We start from the raw sequence: 6000 nt of genomic DNA, 5'->3' as shown, positions 1-6000 counted from the left end.
TGCTGTCTCACTGGGGATACGGTTACCGTTCTGGAAAGACACTTCAGCGCTACAGTCCATGCTATCAGTCAGTGAGCGTAGGTCTCCCGGTCTGCCCCAAAGCAGTTACGCGCTTGCCCAGCAGAAACTGCGACACTCTCCGTTAACTTGGCTCGTTGGTCTAGGGGTATGATTCTCGCTTAGGGTGCGAGAGGTCCCGGGTTCAACTCCCGGACGAGCCCGCTTGGCCCCGCTTTGCATTCTCTGAAGCATTCGTTTGTTCTCTCTCGATGCTTGGCTTCTGGGCTCCTCTGCACCAGGGAGGTCTTTCAACCTCAGATACTGTTGGCTGTGTAGCTGATGGGAAATCAGACTGTCATCTGTGTGTTTTGTTTTCTTTAAAGAAAATGTGTTTTTTACAAGTTCGTTGTTGTTGTTGAGGAGGAGGAGGACATGTAGTGTGTTGTTGAGGAGGAGGAGGACGAAATGTGGTTTGCCGGCTTGTTATGGAGACCTTTGCTGAACGTGTACTCCTGAGCTGCACCAAAGGAGAGGCATTCTTTTCAGTTGTTTGCGGGCCTGCTGAACCATGCTCTCAGTGCTGTCTCACTGGGGATACGGTTACCGTTCTGGAAAGACACTTCAGCGCTACAGTCCATGCTATCAGTCAGTGAGCGTAGGTCTCCCGGTCTGCCCCAAAGCAGTTACGCGCTTGCCCAGCAGAAACTGCGACACCCTCCGTTAACTTGGCTCGTTGGTCTAGGGGTAAGATTCTTGCTGAGGGTGTGAGAGGCCCTGGGTTCAACTCCAGGACGAGCCCACTTGGCCCCACTTTGTAGTCACCGAAGTGTTCGTTCGTTTGCTCTTGAAGGCTGGCTTCTGGGCTCCTCTGCACCAGGGAGGTCTTTCAACCTCAGATACTGTTGGCTGTGTAGCTGATGGGAAATCAGACTGTCATCTGTGTGTTTTGATTTCTTTAAAGAAAATGTGTATTTTACAAGTTCGTTGTTGTTGTTGAGGAGGAGGAGGACATGTAATGTGTTGTTGAGGAGGAGGAGGACGAAATGTGGTTTGCCGGCTTGTTATGGAGACCTTTGCTGAACGTGTACTCCTGAGCTGCACCAAAGGAGAGGCATTCTTTTCAGTTGTTTGCGGGCCTGCTGAACCATGCTCTCAGTGCTGTCTCACTGGGGATACGGTTACCGTTCTGGAAAGACACTTCAGCGCTACAGTCCATGCTATCAGTCAGTGAGCGTAGGTCTCCCGGTCTGCCCCAAAGCAGTTACGCGCTTGCCCAGCAGGAACTGCGACACCCTCCGTTAACTTGGCTCGTTGGTCTAGGGGTATGATTCTTGCTTAGGGTGCGAGAGGTCCCGGGTTCAACTCCCGGACGAGCCCGCTTGGCCCCGCTTTGCATTCTCTGAAGCATTCGTTTGTTCTCTCTCGATGCTTGGCTTCTGGGCTCCTCTGCACCAGGGAGGTCTTTCAACCTCAGATACTGTTGGCTGTGTAGCTGATGGGAAATCAGACTGTCATCTGTGTGTTTTGTTTTCTTTAAAGAAAATGTGTTTTTTACAAGTTCGTTGTTGTTGTTGAGGAGGAGGAGGACATGTAGTGTGTTGTTGAGGAGGAGGAGGACGAAATGTGGTTTGCCGGCTTGTTATGGAGACCTTTGCTGAACGTGTACTCCTGAGCTGCACCAAAGGAGAGGCATTCTTTTCAGTTGTTTGCGGGCCTGCTGAACCATGCTCTCAGTGCTGTCTCACTGGGGATACGGTTACCGTTCTGGAAAGACACTTCAGCGCTACAGTCCATGCTATCAGTCAGTGAGCGTAGGTCTCCCGGTCTGCCCCAAAGCAGTTACGCGCTTGCCCAGCAGAAACTGCGACACCCTCCGTTAACTTGGCTCGTTGGTCTAGGGGTAAGATTCTTGCTGAGGGTGTGAGAGGCCCTGGGTTCAACTCCAGGACGAGCCCACTTGGCCCCACTTTGTAGTCACCGAAGTGTTCGTTCGTTTGCTCTTGAAGGCTGGCTTCTGGGCTCCTCTGCACAAGGGAGGGCTATCGACCTCAGATACTGTTGGCTGTATAGCTGATGGGAAATCAGACTGTCATCTGTGTGTTTTGTTTTCTTTAAAGAAAATGTGTTTTTTACAAGTTCGTTGTTGTTGTTGTTGAGGAGGAGGTTGAGGACATGTAGTGTGTTGTTGAGGAGGAGGAGGACGAAATGTGGTTTGCCGGCTTGTTATGGAGACCTTTGCTCAACGTGTACTCCTGAGCTGCACCAAAGGAGAGGCATTCTTTTCAGTTGTTTGCGGGCCTGCTGAACCATGCTCTCAGTGCTGTCTCACTGGGGATGGCGTTACCATTCTGGAAAGACACTTCAGCGCTACAGTCCATGCTATCAGTCAGTGTGCGTAGGTCTCCCGGTCTGCCCCAAAGCAGTTACGCGCTTGCCCAGCAGAAACTGCGACACCCTCCGTTAACTTGGCTCGTTGGTCTAGGGGTATGATTCTTGCTGAGGGTGTGAGAGGCCCTGGGTTCAACTCCAGGACGAGCCCACTTGGCACCACTTTGTAGTCACCGAAGTGTTCGTTCGTTTGCTCTTGAAGGCTGGCTTCTGGGCTCCTCTGCACCAGGGAGGTCTTTCAACCTCAGATACTGTTGGCTGTGTAGCTAATGGGAAATCAGACTGTCATCTGTGTGTTTTGTTTTCTTTAAAGAAAATGTGTATTTTACAAGTTCGTTGTTGTTGTTGAGGAGGAGGAGGACGAAATGTGGTTTGCCGGCTTGTTATGGAGACCTTTGCTGAACATGTACTCCTGAGCTGCACCAAAGGAGAGGCATTCTTTTCAGTTGTTTGCGGGCCTGCTGAACCATGCTCTCAGTGCTGTCTCACTGGGGATACGGTTACCGTTCTGGAAAGACACTTCAGCGCTACAGTCCATGCTATCAGTCAGTGTGCGTAGGTCTCCCGGTCTGCCCCAAAGCAGTTACGCGCTTGCCCAGCAGAAACTGCGACACCCTCCGTTAACTTGGCTCGTTGGTCTAGGGGTATGATTCTTGCTGAGGGTGTGAGAGGCCCTGGGTTCAACTCCAGGACGAGCCCACTTGGCCCCACTTTGTAGTCACCGAAGTGTTCATTCGTTTGCTCTTGAAGGCTGGCTTCTGGGCTCCTCTGCACAAGGGAGGGCTATCGACCTCAGATACTGTTGGCTGTATAGCTGATGGGAAATCAGACTGTCATCTGTGTGTTTTGTTTTCTTTAAAGAAAATGTGTTTTTTACAAGTTCGTTGTTGTTGTTGTTGTTGTTGTTGTTGTTGTTGTTGTTGTTGTTGTTGAGGAGGAGGAGGAGGACATGTAGTGTGTTGTTGAGGAGGAGGAGGACGAAATGTGGTTTGCCGGCTTGTTATGGAGACCTTTGCTGAACGTGTACTCCTGAGCTGCACCAAAGGAGAGGCATTCTTTTCAGTTGTTTGCGGGCCTGCTGAACCATGCTCTCAGTGCTGTCTCACTGGGGATACGGTTACCGTTCTGGAAAGACACTTCAGCGCTACAGTCCATGCTATCAGTCAGTGTGCGTAGGTCTCCCGGTCTGCCCCAAAGCAGTTACGCGCTTGCCCAGCAGAAACTGCGACACCCTCTGTTAACTTGGCTCGTTGGTCTAGGGGTATGATTCTTGCTGAGGGTGTGAGAGGCCCTGGGTTCAACTCCAGGACGAGCCCACTTGGCCCCACTTTGTAGTCACCGAAGTGTTCGTTCGTTTGCTCTTGAAGGCTGGCTTCTGGGCTCCTCTGCACAAGGGAGGGCTATCGACCTCAGATACTGTTGGCTGTATAGCTGATGGGAAATCAGACTGTCATCTGTGTGTTTTGTTTTCTTTAAAGAAAATGTGTTTTTTACAAGTTCGTTGTTGTTGTTGTTGTTGTTGTTGTTGTTGTTGTTGTTGTTGTTGAGGAGGAGGAGGAGGACATGTAGTGTGTTGTTGAGGAGGAGGAGGACGAAATGTGGTTTGCCGTCTTGTTATGGAGATCTTTGCTGAACGTGTACTCCTGAGCTGCACCAAAGGAGAGGCATTCTTTTCAGTTGTTTGCGGGCCTGCTGAACCATGCTCTCAGTGCTGTCTCACTGGGGATACGGTTACCGTTCTGGAAAGACACTTCAGCGCTACAGTCCATGCTATCAGTCAGTGAGCGTAGGTCTCCCGGTCTGCCCCAAAGCAGTTACGCGCTTGCCCAGCAGAAACTGCGACACCCTCCGTTAACTTGGATCGTTGGTCTAGGGGTATGATTCTCGCTTAGGGTGCGAGAGGTCCCGGGTTCAACTCCCGGACGAGCCCGCTTGGCCCCGCTTTGCATTCTCTGAAGCATTTGTTTGTTCTCTCTTGATGCTTGGCTTCTGGGCTCCTCTGCACCAGGGAGGTCTTTCAACCTCAGATACTGTTGGCTGTGTAGCTGATGGGAAATCAGACTGTCATCTGTGTGTTTTGTTTTCTTTAAAGAAAATGTGTATTTTACAAGTTCGTTGTTGTTGTTGAGGAGGAGGAGGACATGTAGTGTGTTGTTGAGGAGGAGGAGGACGAAATGTGGTTTGCCGGCTTGTTATGGAGACCTTTGCTGAACGTGTACTCCTGAGCTGCACCAAAGGAGAGGCATTCTTTTCAGTTGTTTGCGGGCCTGCTGAACCATGCTCTCAGTGCTGTCTCAATGGGGATACGGTTACCGTTCTGGAAAGACACTTCAGCGCTACAGTCCATGCTATCAGTCAGTGTGCGTAGGTCTCCCGGTCTGCCCCAAAGCAGTTACGCGCTTGCCCAGCAGAAACTGCGACACCCTCCGTTAACTTGGCTCGTTGGTCTAGGGGTATGATTCTCGCTGAGGGTGTGAGAGGCCCTGGGTTCAACTCCAGGATGAGCCCACTTGGCCCCACTTTGTAGTCACCGAAGTGTTTGTTCGTTTGCTCTTGAAGGCTGGCTTCTGGGCTCCTCTGCACCAGGGAGGTCTTTCAACCTCAGATACTGTTGGCTGTGTAGCTGATGGGAAATCAGACTGTCATCTGTGTGTTTTGTTTTCTTTAAAGAAAATGTGTTTTTTACAAGTTCGTTGTTGTTGTTGAGGAGGAGGAGGACATGTAGTGTGTTGTTGAGGAGGAGGAGGACGAAATGTGGTTTGCCGGCTTGTTATGGAGACCTTTGCTGAACGTGTACTCCTGAGCTGCACCAAAGGAGAGGCATTCTTTTCAGTTGTTTGCGGGCCTGCTGAACCATGCTCTCAGTGCTGTCTCACTGGGGATACGGTTACCGTTCTGGAAAGACACTTCAGCGCTACAGTCCATGCTATCAGTCAGTGTGCGTAGGTCTCCCGGTCTGCCCCAAAGCAGTTACGCGCTTGCCCAGCAGAAACTGCGACACCCTCCGTTAACTTGGCTCGTTGGTCTAGGGGTATGATTCTTGCTGAGGGTGTGAGAGGCCCTGGGTTCAACTCCAGGACGAGCCCACTTGGCCCCACTTTGCAGTCACCGAAGTGTTTGTTCGTTTGCTCTTGAAGGCTGGCTTCTGGGCTCCTCTGCACAAGGGAGGGCTATCGACCTCAGATACTGTTGCCTGTAAAGCTGATGGGAAATCAGACTGTCATCTGTGTGTTTTGTTTTCTTTAAAGAAAATGTGTTTTTTACAAGTTCGTTGTTGTTGTTGTTGTTGTTGAGGAGGAGGAGGAGGACATGTAGTGTGTTGTTGAGGAGGAGGAGGACGAAATGTGGTTTGCCGTCTTGTTATGGAGATCTTTGCTGAACGTGTACTCCTGAGCTGCACCAAAGGAGAGGCATTCTTTTCAGTTGTTTGCGGGCCTGCTGAACCATGCTCTCAGTGCTGTCTCACTGGGGATACGGTTACCGTTCTGGAAAGACACTTCAGCGCTACAGTCCATGCTATCAGTCAGTGAGCGTAGGTCTCCCGGTCTGCCCCAAAGCAGTTACGCGCTTGCCCAGCAGAAACTGCGACACCCTCCGTTAACTTGGATCGTT

The 6000-nt window shown here is 50.9% G+C and overlaps 1 non-coding gene across 1 annotated transcript; it reads left to right on the top strand.

Moving 5' to 3' along the window:
* The first annotated feature begins 149 nt into the window (after positions 1–149).
* Positions 150–221, top strand: trnap-agg (transfer RNA proline (anticodon AGG)). The gene has a single exon. It is a non-coding gene; the product is annotated as a tRNA-Pro (tRNA).
* Positions 222–6000: the final 5779 nt, after the last annotated feature.

This window comes from Amia ocellicauda, chromosome 2 (assembly GCF_036373705.1).
Source record: "Amia ocellicauda isolate fAmiCal2 chromosome 2, fAmiCal2.hap1, whole genome shotgun sequence".
NCBI lineage: Eukaryota > Metazoa > Chordata > Actinopteri > Amiiformes > Amiidae > Amia > Amia ocellicauda.
Note: the sequence above shows the minus strand (reverse complement) of the source record. Positions and strands in the feature narration are given on the sequence as shown.